The 17,145-nt window shown below is 44.5% G+C and overlaps 1 protein-coding gene across 6 annotated transcripts in view; it reads left to right on the top strand.

Annotated features, from left to right (window-relative positions):
* Positions 1-17,145, top strand: part of LOC146811998 (calcium-binding protein 5) — a 224,175-nt gene that overhangs the window by 83,768 nt on the left and 123,262 nt on the right. Inside the window, exons 1-2 of one of the 6 annotated variants that reach the window (XM_085618968.1) lie at positions 13,206-13,274; positions 13,699-13,758. The exons of 1 other annotated variant lie outside the window; for it this stretch is intronic. The gene's annotated coding sequence lies outside the window, so the exon portion shown is untranslated. Of the gene's footprint in view, positions 1-13,145; positions 13,275-13,698; positions 13,759-13,929; positions 13,949-17,145 lie in introns of those variants that run through there. 4 more of the 6 variants (XM_085618971.1, XM_085618970.1, XM_085618969.1 and 1 more) reach the window with 4 other exon arrangements.

Here is a 17,145-nt window from a genome sequence, read left to right as displayed (position 1 = left end):
ACCGTTGGGTTATGTTTTTGGAGCCAGGGTAGACCCAATATGACCCCGTACTGCGGGGCTCTGATTATGCTAAAATCGATACGTTCGTTATGCAGTTTTCCGAACCTCACCGGTATTTCTCCTGTGTGCTGTCCGATAGGTCCGGTCACCAGACTTCTCCCATCCACTGCATACACCTCCTCTGGTATCTGTTTGGGAAGGAGAGTGAGACCCAGTCTCCGTGCTTCATTGTAGTCCATGAACATGCCCGTGGCTCCTGAATCAACCATGGCTACCACAGGTATCCACTGGTCCTGCACTCCTACGTGTAAGGTAATAAACAAATGTCTTCGCCCTTTTTGATTCGGGCTCAACATGGAAGGGATGTGGGTGTGACTCCAAGATGCCCCTTCCCTAGACCCGGAGTCCCTCAGTTTTCCGCCGGTGCGTCCACCACTGCTGTCACCGTTTTGTTCGCTCGGTATCGTGAGGTCTTTGGCTTGGCTGGACACTCGCGTACATAGTGCCCCTTTTTTCCGCAGTAAAGGCAAAGGCCTTGCTTGCGGCGTGATTCTTTTTCAGTGGCTGTAAGGCTCGCCCTTATAGCTCCTATGTCCATGGGTTCTGTCCTGGTGGAGGAGTTGGTCTCAGGGCCAGCCATCGAAACATACGATGGCAGCGCTTTCCCTTTCCTCTTGTGATCGCCCTTTCTTTCGTTCAATCTATGGTCCAGCCGTAGCACCAGGTTGATCAAGCCCTCACATGTCTTGGGTTGGGGGTCGATTTGTGCTACCACATCTTTGAGCTCTTCGCTCAAGCCCTGGTGAAACAGCGCGGTTTGTTTGGCTATGGGCCACTTGGTTTCGGCCACTAACCGTCGAAAAGCATTAAGGTACTGCACCAGATCATTGTTGCCTTGCCTCAGCTCCAACATCTCTCGATCGGCAGTATACGAGTCCGCCCTTCGATCAAACACCTTCAAGAATTCCTCGCGGAAGGCTCCCCAATCACATAGGATAGGGTCGTCCCTGCTCACCAGTGGGACTGCCCATTGCGCCGCGTTCCCAGCAAGATACGAGATCAGAAAGGCCACTCTGGCTTGGCTGGTCGGAAAGGCCTTTGGTTTGCAGGACAGATGCAGTGCTACTTGAGTGAGGAATACCTGCACTGTGTTGGGGTCTCCGCTGTACCTCTCTGGTGTCGCCAAAGGAATGGCTACGGGCATCTCTACCACAACCGCAGGAGCCGTGGCCGTGTGAGAGGCATCCGCCTGTAGCGGATCGTTCTGCAGAGCGTCCAGTCTAGCCTTAACGTCTGCTGTTTCCTTTCTGGAAGCGGTGAGCTCGATTTGCATCGCGGCTAAGACGGTCAACACATCCTCAATCGTGGCCATGTCGTTCGCCCAACCAGGAGATAGTTATGGAAGAGGTCGGATATTATGTAACGTCCTGGCTTTCTCGGGGTTGGGACAAACAGACAACGGACCAGAGAAAGGGAGGTTAAGGAGGATTTAATAAACAGATAAACAACTACAGACAACAAAGAATACCGGTACTGGAATCACCAGTTAAAGTACGATACCCATTCACAGCTCTTCTAACCGACCTCCGCATGCACACCGGTCCCGGTATGCTCCAACGGAGGGCACAGTGCTAAGCAGTGGCCGACAATGCCACTCGACCGCTGTGAAGGGTAGTTCCAAGGTTGTGGAATATACGGGGGGCACGTGGGAGTCACCCGGCCGGGCTCTCTACCACCTGGGAACAGCCGCTCTACCCGTTTCCCCCAGAGTACTGCCACAACACAAAGACGCTGGGAACACCTCCTAGTGTACGTCTCTTGTATCCGGGTTTAAGTGATGATACCCAAGGTGGTGCAGAGAATGGATGGGAGCAGCCGCTCTACCTATCCCAGTTCTCCTACGAGTGTCGATGGCTAAGACGCGGAAACACCTCCTGGATAGCGTCTTAGCTCTAAGCGTGTGTTCACCCAAGTAACGAGGGTTGGGAGCTTCGGTTCGCACCAACCTCGATTTCTCCAAATTGTCAGGCCGTTGGGAGCTTCGGCTCTACCAACGGTACTTGTGCCCAATGACGTTGAATACGGCTCTCAGAACGGGACAGGACACGGGCAGGAAGCACACGCCAGCACCTCTCCTCCGCTCCTTAGAATGTTCCTTCCGCCGCTCCACTCTCCAACGGGTCCGTGTACCTCAACCAGGTACTCCGGCAAAGATCAGAATATCCGACGCCGAGTCCCAGTGATCTTCTCCTTAAGTAGTACTCTTGGCGTTGTATAACCATGACTTTTGAGTTGCATAACAGGAAAACTAGGCGTTACCCTTGGTGTTATGTAACCAGAACTCTTGAGTTGCATAACATGAAAACTAGGCGTTCCCCTTGGTGTTATGCAACCAGAACTCTTGAGTTGCATAACATGAAAACTAGGCGTTTCCCTTGGTGTTATGTAACCAGAACTCTTGAGTGGCAAAAGGCAATTGTTGCCGGAGGGAATTCTGGGAGTTGTAGTCCGCTCTCCTCCAAGCGCACCAGGTTCACGGAAGTGGCATCGTGGGAGGGAATCCATGTGCGGGAGGGGATTCCTGACACTTCTCGACCTATTGTTCCTAGGCTCACTGCTGTCTTTCCTCCAGGATTGTATTGCTGACATATTAGGCATCTCTGACAAAGACTTTCTGCTACAAGTCTGAATTTTGCATTGTACCAGGTCTGCTTAAATGACCTGATCATAGCATCCCTCCCTATGTGTCCCTGACCATGATAAATCCGTGCCATTGCAGACATCATGCTATCAGGCATAACAGATCTTCCATCCAGATAGACCCACACATGATCCTTCTCTCTTGGTGCACATCCTGCTTTTACCCACTGCTTCATTTCCTCATCTCCTGCTTCTTCCTGTAATTGTCTCACTTCTTCCCAGGTACCCACAATGTTAGTAAACATCAAATAATAAGAAATCACCTCTTTCTCCTTGGCCCTGTTAATGGAATTCTGATTTTGTGCACAGTATTGTGCCATGTCATTGGCATATTTATTGCCAGTGGCGATGTAATCACGACTTTGACTGTGGGCAGCACACTTCACAACAGCCAATTGCCTAGGCAGCTGTATCACCTCAAGTAATTTTCCAACCACTTCAGCATTCTTAATGGGAGTTCCACTTGATGTCAAAAACCCTCTCTGCAGCCATATTTGACCGAAATCATGTACGACTCCGAAGCCATACTGGCTGTCAGTTATCACAGTCACTCTCACACTTTTCCCAATCTTGCATGCTCTAGTCAAAGCAACAAGTTCAGCTACTTGGGCCGATTTTACTCCTTTCAAGTAGGACGCTTCCATTACTGCTGCAACTGTACATAACGCATATGCTGCACTCAACACTCCATCATCTGTTCTCAAACAAGACCCATCTACAAACATGACGAAATCCCTTTCTGATAAAGATCCATCTTTTATGTCAGGTCATGGTTTTGTACAGAAATCTAGTACGTCCAGACAGTCGTGATCTGCTTCATCTCTGACTTCTACATTCTCAGCATCAGGCAGCAATGTTGAAGGATTCACATTCAAGTATCTCACTAGACTTACGTTTGTGGCACCTAATATGACTTTCTCATACTTAGTCAGCCGACTATGTGTCATATACCGAGTGCGACTCCTTGTTAAAAGGATTGCCACATCATGAGGTACAAACACTTTCACAGGATATCCCATTACAATTCCTTCACTCTGTTCCAAACTCCGGCAGGTAGCAGCCACTGCTTTCAAACACCCGGGTCGGGCTACTGCTACTGGGTCCAGCATTGATGAGAAATATGCAATTGATCTCCTCATTTTTCCATGCTTCTGTATTAGAACAGAGAGTGCACATTCATTCCTCTCACTGCAATACAACTCAAACTCTTTCTCATAATCAGGCATACCTAATGCAGGTGCTTCACACAACCCATCTCTCAATCGTTTAAAAGCTGCCAATTTTTCTTTGCTCAAATCAATGGGATCCCTCACATCACTTCTTGTCAATCGTACCAAAGGTTTTGCAATCAATGAAAAATTGCTGATCCATTGACGACAGTATCCAACCATTCCAAGAAACATTCTCACCTCTCTTTGGGTCGTAGGTGCTCTCATTCCTTTTATGATCCTGATTCTGTCTATTGTTATCTTTCTCAGTCCCTTTTCGATGTTGTGGCCTAAATATTGTACTTCTTTCTTGCAAAATTTTAATTTTGATGGTGACACTTTAAGTCCTCCATCTGCCAGATGATTCAGCAATGCTATTGTGTCTATCTCACAAGCTTCACGGGTTTTCGACGCCACAAGAAGGTCGTCGATATATTGAACTAACACTGAATTTTCGGGCATTTCTAGACTTTACAGAGACTTCTTCAATACCTGATTAAATATTGAGGGGCTTTCAGTATACCCCTGTGGAATTCGGCACCAAGCCAAAATACGCTCGCGGAAACGAAACGCAAAAATTTGCTGGCTGTCATGGTGCAATGGGATGGAGAAGAAAGCATGGCATAAATCAATCACAGTATACCATTCTGCATTATGGGGAATCTGATACAAAATCACAGATGGATTTGGTACAATAGGACAGCAAGACAACAATTTTGTTTATTTTTCTCAGATCTTCTACTATCCTGAATTTCCCATTAGGTTTTTTCAGTCCCATAATTGGTGAATTACATGGACTACTCATTATTTCTCTCAGAATGCCTTGTTTTTATCATTTTTTCAATCACAGGAGTAACTCCTTCAATTATTTCAGGTGTCAATTTATATTGAGGGACATTTGGATAGCTTACTCCTTCCGTCACTGTTATTTTTACTGGATCTACATTTCTCATTAATCCCACATCTTCTCCTGTGAAATCCCAAACTTCTGCTTTTACAGACTGTTTCAATTCTTTAGGTAATTCATCAGGGTTAAATACAACATGGGTTTCAGTGACCTCATTTTCCCTGTTTGCCATTGTCATTTTATACAACACATCTTCATCCAGGGTCTCAAAGGCTATCCCATCAGGGGTACAGAATATAGTGCAATTCATCAACAAATCCCTACCTAATAAATTCACAGGACTGGTATCGCACACAACAAAGCGGTGCATTTCGGAAAATTTCCCTATGCTAACTCTCACTGGCTCTGTAAGATAAGTTTTAATCTGTCTGTTGGATACACCAACTACTAGGACGTTTCGGCCGAGAGAGGAAGGTTCTTAACATCAGTTGACCTGACAGTTGATCGAGTAGCACCAGTATCAACTAGGAAAGTAATACTTTCATTATTTATCTTCCCATCTACAAATGGGCCTGTCTGGTCTACTTCTAGAGTTGCGCCAAGTACGCACTTTTCTTCCTCCCTTCGGCACCGTCAATAACCCTCTTCTGAATCACTCTCATCGCGTTGTAGCCAATACTGCGAAACAGCGCTAGCGCGCGGCAGCTTATTTACCTGTTCTTCATTGTAGAATCCTGTTTCGTTACTACATTTCTGGGAGTTTTTGCTCTGTGGAAAAGGCGGTTTTGGCACCGTATTCTGTTGGGTTAAAACCTGCAGCTGTCGATGCGGTTGACCACTCACCTCATTCTGCACCTGTGGATTCAATGATGTATTTTCATTGTTAGTACAAGGGGGAAATTTACACTTGGATTTCCAGTGCCCTATTCTACCGCAATTATGACATGGGAATTTCTTTTTAGCTTCTTCTATACTAAAATTTCCCTTACCTTTCCCAGGAATTAACTTTTGTCTCGGGCCTGTATTATTCACTTGTTCCGCTAATTGAGCTTCCTGTATCTCTGCTACCTTTACTTGTGCCCACATAGCCTTTTCTTTTAATTTTCGCTGTTTTGCTTCAATCTCATCACTGAAATATTTTGCATGCCTCAATACTTCGTCTATTTTCTTATTTTGCGAGTCTACAGTATGTTGTTTTATCATTTCACTAATCTCTGGACGTAGACCATATACAAATCTGTATACAAAATGACATAAATCCTTTCCACTCAAATTTCCATCACCACTAAACTGTTTGAAGGCCAAAATCAACCTTTCGTAATATGCATGTACTGACTCTTTGCTTTCCTGATGTGTTCTGTCAATTTTCACCCAATCTGTCTCTTTAGGAGGTACTTTGTTTTTCAGAAAGGCAATAACCTGTGCATATTTCTTCATTACCTTTGGGTCTGGGGCTCCCGTCTTTGGATCCCTAGGGTACTCTTGTGTAGGCCAATTTATCATTAATTTGCACTCTGTCCATAAATCTGCTGGTACTATTATGTCAAATAGACTATTCAGATCAATCCATAGTACTTTGGACAGCTTTACAAATCTGTCTACTTGCCTATACCACTCGACAGGCTTTTCGCGTAGTCGAGGGAAATCATTTGTAAAAGACAAAATATCTTGTCTTGTCCATGGAACATGTACATATCCTCCTCCTGGAATTTCTCTCATGGGGCATTCTGTTACTACCCTTTCTTTTTCTCTTACAGGGAATGCTGCAAACGTTTTATCTGGGGCATCATCTCGTTTTCGGTACCACCTGCTTCTCCATTTATCTACATCTCCCCATTTTCTCAGCAAAATAATTATTTCCTTAATCTAACTTATCCGTCCTGTGGCGTTCAAATTTTCAATATCTTTTTCAGTGAAATCTATTCGATATGGTTTTTGTAAGGCATTTACCTTTTCAATATCTATACCCATTTCATTTGCTAATTCTTCTAGTCTTTCGTGCAGATTTTTCGCTCTCCATGTTACACTTTTGCACAAAAATAGTAATTCCTCATCTTGATAAGTTTTTTATTTCTCTGTGGGGATAGTTCCTACTATTAACTCTTCCAGTACCATTCTAGTTTGGCCACATCTATTGATTGGGATTCTTTGTCTTTTCTCTGCAAGCTTCTCAACCATTCACTTAATTCTTCCGTAGATGGACCTACTGGTTTTTCTACATTACCTCGTTCTGAATCCTTTTGCGTTTCTAATATTGATTCCACTGTCATTGCATGTCTTTCCGCTAAATTTTGGCCTATAAGAGGGTTACTCAAAACATTTGGTTCGATCATACTCATTGTCTGTCTCCATGGATTTTCATTTAGGCTCTGTTGTGGCTTCTCAATCTGTTTATTGCTATTATAAGGAACTGTTAAACAATGTTCACTGTCTTTCTGTTTATCAAAAATAGGCATCTCAGGGCCTACAGTCACTGGAACGGTTACAGCTTCTAAATTTTTAGTTAATTCTCTTATCTTTTCAGTTAATTCTAAAGTTGTTTTTGCTAATTCTGCCGAATTTTACCCTACTTTCTGATTTTCTCTCTACCTCTCTATTGGAATTACTTTTCCCTGAATCTTGGGACACTGGTTCTGACTTAATGATTCGTAAAGTTTCTCTCATTGGGGCACTTGGTGTCAACATCTCAGATTCTGGTTGATACGGAGATGGATTTTTATAAAACATGTCATCAAGAACATCATCCTCCGACTCATTCACTCCATACCCTCTTGGATCAAAATTATGTCTTTTTTCTGTGCATTTTCTACCTCCATTTTCTTCAGCAGTTCTTACGGGAAACAGACCTTCAGTCATACTCGCATTCCGCCACCTTCTCATTCTCTCTTCATGAGTGTCATGCCCATATCTACCAAACTATACTTATATCTTCCGCCACTCCTCTGTCTCTCTCTGTCATGCATTTCAGTTTCCCATTCGGTCAATGCTTCAAACTGTGTCGTTCTTCGTCTCGGTTCTAGATTCATCATTCTTTCTCTCAGATTTCTCAAAACTGCTAAATTAAACGAACCATACTCTGGAAATGCCAAGACTCCGTCATCCTTAGTGTACTTTACCCAATTGTCTACCCAAATACAAGTATGATATCCGTATCTCGCAACCATAAAGGATGCAGGGGTTTTCGGTGGGGGAAGAAACTGTCCTTCCCTAGTCACAATCGGTTTGTCCTTTTTGAACCACTTCTTAATTTTCCCAAACCAACACTTTTTCTCCTTTTCTGGTCGATTGTAATACATCTTTTCTGTCTTCCGTGTATCGCTAGTCTCTCCTTACAACTGTACCGCTATTCTGACCTATCCTAGCGCGACTAACACTAACGCACCAGTCCGGAGCGTCTACGTCACCTTTGCAATTCTCCACTCCAAGCGCGGCGTATACTAACGCACCAATCAGGAGTGTATACGTTTCTAGCTGACTGACCAATACCAGCGCGGTCTTTCTGACGTCAGCAGTCGCTGCCGCAGCTCCTGCTCCTGTTGACCCCTCCTTTACAAAACTCTCTTGGTAATCTTTTTACGTTTTTCAAATCTACAAATCTGTTAGTAACAACATGAAAACATCACCATTGTCCGCTTCGCTAACCAAAGAATAGCAAAAGACCTTTTTCACAAGGATTCCTTCTTTTCCGAGTGCAGCGCTTACCTCTGCCCTACTACAGAATCGTTACTTCCGTTGATAAAGTAGCACATCCCTCTACCTTACCCTTCTAACAAGCGTTAGCTAACCGTTTCTCCAGGATTAAGACACCTTGTTGGAGACCCGATGCTCCTGAGAAATAAAACCAGAGTTTCACAATTAACCGGAATGCTATTTCATTCATGCACTTTCATACGGAAAAATGTAGTACATTCACACAGAATTCAGTCTTTCCCGAGAACAGCGAACAATCTGTCCTACTACACAATTATGACATTCATTAACAAAGTAGCACTTCCCTCTACTTTATCCTTCTAGCAAGCTTAGGGAACACCTATTACCTTTCCAGTGATAAGCGTTATCAGAGTACCTTCTGGACTCCTGGTACCTAAGACCAAAATTTCACAGGTGACCTTCGCTACCATACACTTCTTTCAAACAGGAGATATTTATAATGGCAACACACGACAATGTCACCGAATCGAACCCAGACAATGCGTCGTGCAACTTCAATCGTTACACGTTTTCCCTGTGTACCTACGGGCAACAACAATTCCGTCTTTCCTGAGAGCAGCGCTTACCTCTGCTCTACTACGGAACTGTTACAAACCTCCGACTTCCTACATCCCAGAAGCCGTGCAGACAACATAAAACTTGACGCGACTCAACATAGAGTGTTAATACATAAACCAATACCAATCAATAATCAATATCAATAAGCTATGTACAAGCAATAATCACCAAACCAAAACAGTAAAAACCATCATCTTGCTACCAGAAAAACTGATGCAGAGTGGAATTTTAAATCCTCCCTTCGTCACAGACCAAATATCACACTAACGCATTCACTCAATACATTCATTGGTGGGGCCCATAACACCAACACTCACACTTCATTGGTCTGCTCTTACGGGAGAGATAAGTGTTTCAAATGCTGACCTGAAAAGAATACCTTATAACCTAAAGGAAATTTATTTACATAAACATGCACTATATATCCTTAATCCAGCACCGCTTAATCCTAAACCTCGAGATATTTCTTCCACTTAGCCGATAGATCAAATTAGCTGAGTTGGAAAAGTGATTTTAATCCTCCTTTATTTATATTCAAATCTTAATCTATTTCTTCTCATTAAATAACCCAACACATTTGCTTGTTAATCAATAATATTTTTTATCTAATTAATGCAAGTTTTAATAAAATGTTAATCAAATCACAGAACACCATATTTACCTAATCTGGCTATTAGTCGTCCTCTAAGTCAATCAAGTCGTCATGCAGCACGCTACAGTCCCAAAGATTGGGTCTGGACCGTAAGCGTGTACGCATCAATCAATGCCCATCAGTCTAAGAGTCCTCAGTTCATCAGGAAAATGGGCAGCAATTTAGTCTGTCAAAGATTCAGGGAAACAGCTGTCCTGCAGTGTCACCGTCCTCTCCGTCAGCATAACGTCAGGAAACAGGAAAAGTTCCGCTACCACCCAACTCACTAGTCTACCATCTTTTATAATTAAATTAATGACAAAATGTAACGAAAGTCAGTTTTAGGCACTTCTGATTGGTTAGTTAAGATCGTCTGTTTCGTTTTCCCAAAGTCTATGATGTCACACTGTCAGACATCATCCATCCGGTTTGTCAAAATTGTCCATTGTTAAAGCTCTTGGCCGTAGTCCAGTAATGACCTTGTTCGGGTACAGGCTGTGTAGGTCATCTTGAGGCCACTTGTTCACGAGCCTGGAGCATGCGCACTTGGTCTGAAACCTCGTGGAATGGTAGCTGTCTCGTCGTTACGTTGGTCGGCCATTTTGTCATAGGCCCAATCGGTCAACTTAACCGAAACAAACACAAAAAAGTAATTAAAGCATGGAAATAACTAATAAAATGTTTAACCCTCACTAATTCCCCTATGTGTGTGTAATTATCTAGCATAATGGCGACATTTAAAGCGTTTATATTCACCCAATGATGTCATCTGGTGCAACTTACAATTACGTCACAAAAGCAATATATATCATGCAATATTCTATTTTTCTAGTATTAGTATGCGTTCGCATATTAGTTTACAAATTATTTTGGCCTTGCAAAATGCAAATCCTACGTGTAATTCATACATTAGTAAGGTTGGTTAGGTACCACTCAAAACACATTAATATTATTACAATTAATAGATTATTCTAATTAGCATGAACATGCAGAAATGGGGGAGGAATACAACATTTTGTACTACCCGCTCCATCAACTACACTCTACACCACTACACTGTACACCAATCCACTCTATGCCAATCTACTCTGCACCATTAGCGCCGGGACGCCCCGTTGGGGCAGCTGTGCGCTTTATAAAACACACAAATTTATAAAACACACATTGTACTCTATGCCTCTTTACTCTACGCCACTGCACTGTACGCTTCTCCACTCTACATCACTGCACTCTATCCTGCACCACTCCATTCTATCCAGCACTTCTACACCCCATTTCACACTTCTCTGAAACAATCTATTCTACGAAACTGAACTCTATGCCACTCTACTCCACTCTGCACAACCACAGTCTATGCCACTCCAATCTACGCCACTCCACTCTACGCCGCTGCAATCTAGACCATACTACTCCACTCTACTCCACTCTACTTTACTCTGCACCCCTCTACACTATGCCACTGGTCTCTACGCCACGTCACTGTACTCTATGCCAATGCACTCTACTCCACTGCACTCAAAATCAATGCACTCTATGCCACTGCACTCTACACCAGTCCACTCTGCACCCTACGCCACTATACTCTACTCTGCAACACTCTACAGTACTGCACTCAATGCCACTTCACTGTAGGCTACTCTCCGACACTCCATTCTACGATACTTCACTCCACGATACTGCACTCTGACACTCTATTTCACTAAACTCCACTCTACTCTGTAACACTCTACTCCACTCATTGCCCCTTCTTTCTGTGGCCCTCCAATGTATGCCACTTCAGTCAATGCCCCTCCAGTCTAGTCCCCCTCTCCAATCTACGCCACTCCACTCTATGGCACTTTATTCTACGTCAATCTACTCTACTCCACGCCACTCCACTCTGACACTTTACTCCACTCTGACACTTTACATCACTCTATGCCCCTCCACTCTATGCCACTGCACTCTACAATCCTTTATGACTCTATGACACTTTACAACACTCGAAAATGCTCTAAGCAACTCCCTCTTTGCCACTCTACTTATCCACTCTATGCCACTCCACGTTATACCACTCTATGGCACTCCACGCAACGATACTCTACTCCACTCTACGCTACTCCAATCCACGACACTCTACAAAACGAATCCACTCTATGCTTTTTCACTTCACTACGTTACACCACTCAATGCCACTTCACTCTACAAGAGTCTACTTCGCTCTATGCCACCCTACTCAATGACACTCTATTCCACTCTACGCAACACCCTCAACACCACTCCATGTTACTTTACTCCACTCTATGACACTCCGCTCTGCTCTACACCACTCCACTCTTTGCCACTCCACTCTATGACAGTCTGTGCCACTCAACTCTACAACACTCTCCTCCGCTTTATGACGTTCCACTCTATGACACTTTACTCCCTCCATGGCACTTCACGATACAAAGAGAGCACGCAATAACCATTGTGAGGCTCTTCTTGAATCCAATGAGAAATCCGAAACTAAACGGATGGTCTGTATTACTACATTTAGTAGTCTGTCAGATAATGTCAAGAAAGCCATTAATAAAGCTTGGCACATTTTGAATTTCGGAACGCTATCTCTGGAGAAACCTTTGTTTGCTTTTAAGCGAAGTAGTAATCTTCGGGACTTGCTAGTACATACTAGACCAAGAGCTGTAACACAGGGCAATAGACAAACAACTTTGTGGGGGGCCACACCTGTGAAAGGACATTTTCCGTGTGGATCGTGTTCTGTTTGTCCTTTTACGGAAAAAGTGACTGAATTAGATCTAGGCCTCCAGACCCCGTGGCAATTGAATTCTCACACGAATTGCAACACGAGTGGGGTCATATACATGATTAAATGTCCCTGTGCACTAATTTATATCGGTATGACTACCAGGAAAGTAAAATTACGGATGGTGGAACACCGAAGTGCATTTCGGTGTAAAAAGACAAATACCCGAATGACTAAACATTTCATGGATATGGCACACACTGAAGACGATTTTACCTGGACAATTCTAGACAAACCAAGGTACGACACTAATATGGGGCCTTTAGATAGAGTACTACTCCATAGAGAACAAAGATGGGTGTTCCGGTTAAAGAGTCACATTGTGGGATTAAATGAACACATACCGTGGAATATACTGTGATTAGAATGATTACATTTGGATAAGTATGCTTCTGTCTGATCCACACTCTTCTGTATTGCATTTTGGCCTTTCTCCTTTTTAGAAATTTCTGTATAATCTGGATAATTATGTTTCGTCTGTGCCTGACAAGATATTCACATCCCCAACTACATTACCCATAATACAATAGGTTGGGATACAATTATAAAATTATTAATTCCCCTTTCAACCCGCTTTCAGCCGCAATTGTTATTATTTTTGTAATTGCGGCTGGCTGCATAGAGTCTGTGATCTAATTTAGGCGTTGTTATGGTTTAATACACGCTGGATTTGATGGTCGAATTTGTCGACAGCCGGCTTTGACCTCTGAACCGGAAGTACTGTGTTCCAGTTCTGGGTTGTAATTGCGATGTATGCTTAAAGGGCGGCAAACAACTGGGTATTTTCCTCCCTGTCCTGGCCCCGAACTGAGGTGAATGATGTGGTGGTAATTGGTGAGTCTACGGATAACTTTTCCGCTATGTAAGCAGTTAAAAGAGGTGCTCACTATATGCGAGCAGTGTTTTGCATTACAAGCGCATTATTTGCGCATAGGCAAAGAACGGTCGTCATGTAATGGTGAATGTAGATTGTTCATACGGGGGAGGGGGAGATGCAGTAAGAAATGAGGGTTTCTAGTGATGGACATATTGCTATGTCTTCCCCTTCTTAAGGATACGTGTGGCCATTTCGAAATGACATTGAAGTACTAGTGTTAGTTTTTGGGTCACTTTTATATGAGAAAGAGTGAATTGGATAGGTCACAAGAAGTGAATAAGCTCTCTCAGTGACATCGTGAGAGTTATAAATCTGCCTAACGTTTTTTAAGAAGTGAGTTCCCTTACAACTGATGTGTGTTATTTTGACTTTGCCTATTAGGTACCCACACATTGAAAAGGACCTGAATTAGGTAGAGGAGGATATTTTTATCTAATATTGGTGAGATTACAGACTCATGTTTCATTTCACAGTGGTGTTGGTTGCTGTCACATTTGGTCACATCACTTGGGTATGAGTTGATTGAGTATCACAATATGTTTTTTCATTCTATTTATTGAATGGTAATTTTTGTATTACAGATAGAAGACCAGACTGCAGTTGGTCTCTCTGATACATACACATGATATAAGTATGGCGTTTATTATTTTTTTCACTTTATAGCAGAGTGACAAGACAGTGGTCCTGAAGAATGCATTGAACTTTGTGTCACCTTGCAGAAACATGTTGACCTAGTCAGATAAGGGAATATCTATATACCTATCGTCACACTACTTTTTATTTACATCCATTAGGAAAGCTATTAAAGTTCCGTTTCCTTCTGAGATGTTTTTAAATCACTTTTGATTTGCACTCTGCCCCTCAGTCACTGCTTTCCATTGGAGTTAACAAAACACCTCACGCTCCTCTCCATTGGGAGAGTTGTAGCCCACATAGTGCACCTTGCGGGCACTACGTGCAAGAGGGAACCCAATGATGAAGCATGTCACCCTAGTGGCGATTGAGGGTTCTCGTCTTTAAAAAAACATATGCCCAAACTTAGAGATATTGGACACATTGTGTTTTTTGATCGACAAAGCATTTTCCATTAGGTACCTGTTATGATTAAGACTTCACGATACTTCACAGCATTCTACGCCACTCCATTACACTACAAGACACTCTCCTTTATGCCACTAACTCTTAGCCATGCTGAACAGTATCCATGCTGGTGTAAACAATGACTAAAACACAATGGCAAAGCCAATAGCTCTTGCATAGGCAAGATCTTTTGGCTTTGCCAATGCTTATTTAAACATGCATTGGCATAGCCAATAGGTCTCGCCTTTGGGACCTTATAAGCGTTTAGGTACAATTACTATATATTGTGTTATGCTGTCTGATTTATGACGAAATGCTTGGCTTTTCCGCGTGCTGTATGCATGTGTCACGATCCTTGAACGGATACAGCGGGCTTGTGGGGAGTAGGGCATACACTCCCGCTTTTGCACAGTTGCGTGTGTCGAAGAGATCAGCAGGCATCAGGGCGCCACCATAGGGTGGAAAGCAGGACCCTGACTACAAGTCCCAGAAGGCCATGGGAACCGGACCACCGGGCCGATGGAAGCACCGCCTCTCGCGAGACAACGGCTACAAAGTCCCCCCCTTTCGTGGGGCGGGGCTTGACAAACTCTCCGCAGTTCCAGGAAGCAGCGCTGAGCGGATGGTATTCCCCGCTGGAGGACGAGCGCTCGCCAACTCTTCAAGACCCCTGCGTACAGCTCCTTGAGGGAATTGAGCCCGTGCATTTTGGCAGTATCCCGTGTTGCACGACATACTTCGGACCTTCGACTGGGGTATTGACGCCCCTTTTCAGGTACTTAGGTGCGCGTGGTAGGAGGCGCGTTCGTGCTACTCCCACGGAAATCGCCGCGACAGTGAAAGCAACTGTCTTGGACTGCTCACTTGCTTTCTTACAGCTGTATTGCTTAACAGTGAACTCTTGGGCTGTGCGGCAGGTGGAAAAGGAACTTGGCTGTGTTCAGAACAGCGTTCCGCATTTAAGCTGTGCAGGAAACAGCACCGTAACGTTTTAGGTTATGGGGAAGAATAAGTATGTGGCTACCGAAGCCTGATCCACTTGGAAGGTATCCTGTCCCGAATCCCATATTCTCCTGAGAGAAGATGCACCTGTAGTAAGTACTGGACCCTGGCGGTAGGGGATGTATAGCGAGTCTAGTTATTCCGCCTCCCCTGTTTGATGCCTGTATCTCTGTTGTTTCACCCCTTCTACAGTGTGCCCACGAGGAGCTATATCCCCAGTGCAGTCACCCTCTCCTGAGTGAGGACAGGAGACTCTGCTGAAAACACAGCATTATTTGACTTCTTTATTTCCCCTTTTTTCCCCCGGGGTGCCCCCTCTATGCTGTGGTATTTTGTCGCCCATTGCGTGGGGTTGCACACGGGAGAAGTAGGGGGCTCTCTACGTGCCATCGTTCCTGCTGGCAGACCTCCGAGGTTGGTGGCCTCCAAGTCCTTCGGCTACTGACAGCAAAACAGATTGTCAAGCCCAAGAATACAGCCCATCTTGAACGATGGACACCAATGTAGTTTTGACCTCACTTCTGTAGAGCCTCGCGGCTCTGCAGCAGGAGGTGCACACCTCCTGCCTAGAGAATCAAGAGCTGAAAAAAGAGATGGGTACCTTGCGCAGGGAGGTAGCAGGCATAACCAGACAAGTCCCCGGGAAGAGCTCATACATTAAGGACTCGACTCTTCCCCCTCCGGTGTCACCCATGTCACCGGCATTGGGGGGTGGTTCACCAGGTACAGGGTTCTTCTCTACACCCACAGCAACCCATCCTTCCAGCGACTCTGCACCCACAGTCCACGTCATTCAAAACCATAGCATACCCCTCGCGCCCCCCGAACGTTTTTATGGAGACCCCAAGAAGTTCGAGACGTTTCTCAATCAATGTAGGCTACATTTCCTCTGTAAGCCGACAGTGTTCCAAGAGCACGCCGCAAAAACCTCCTTTGTGATGTCCTACCTAGGGGGTAACGCTGCTAGCTGGACCATCCCGGTGATGGAGAGAAACGATCCGGTGCTGCACAATTTCCAGGACTTCTGTACAGACATGAGAAAGCTATTCGATCGTAAGTCACACATGATGTCGCTGGACCGGGAATTGATAACCCTACGGCAGGGTTCACAGGATCTATTTCCTTACATAACCACCTTTAACTGACTCCTGGTAGAAACTGACTGGCCCAAAGAGAAACGCACCACCCTGTTCTACCAAGGACTGCGAGGAGACCTAAAGGATGTTTTGTCCCAGGTGGTGCAGTTACCACAAACCTGCGAGGAATTGATAGACCTCACCATCCAGCTGGAGCACCGTCTGCAGAAATGAAAGGGGGATAAGTCTAGAGGTGAGGCTTGTTTTCTTTTACCGAAAGCTAAACCAATCCCTGAAGAACGCCCGAAACAAGCAGAAGGAACCGAACCAATGCAAATAGAAGGTATCGCGGCCCGCTCACCTCCGAAGAAAGAGCGAAAAGGCGGCAACAAAAGCTCTGTCTTTACTGCGGAACCGAGATCACTTCATTAGGGAGTGTCGAGCTAGAACGAAACTACCCGAACGGCCGAACACCTCTCGGATGCAAGCCGTTGCCTCTTTGCCAGAACCGGAAAACTAGAAAGCCCAAGCCAGGAAGGGATCTCTGCCTTGGGTTCTGGATTAAAAAGGATCCCCTTAACACTTGCGTACACCACTCAACCATCCGTGGCTCACATAAATGTGTACTTCACTTTATGGGTCACTGACAACAACCCTCTAGGCGTATCAG

Source organism: Triturus cristatus, chromosome 7, assembly GCF_964204655.1.
Source record: "Triturus cristatus chromosome 7, aTriCri1.1, whole genome shotgun sequence".
NCBI classification, from domain to species: Eukaryota; Metazoa; Chordata; class Amphibia; order Caudata; family Salamandridae; genus Triturus; species Triturus cristatus.
The sequence above is the reverse complement of the archived record's forward strand: the minus strand, read 5'-3'. Positions and strand labels throughout refer to the sequence as shown.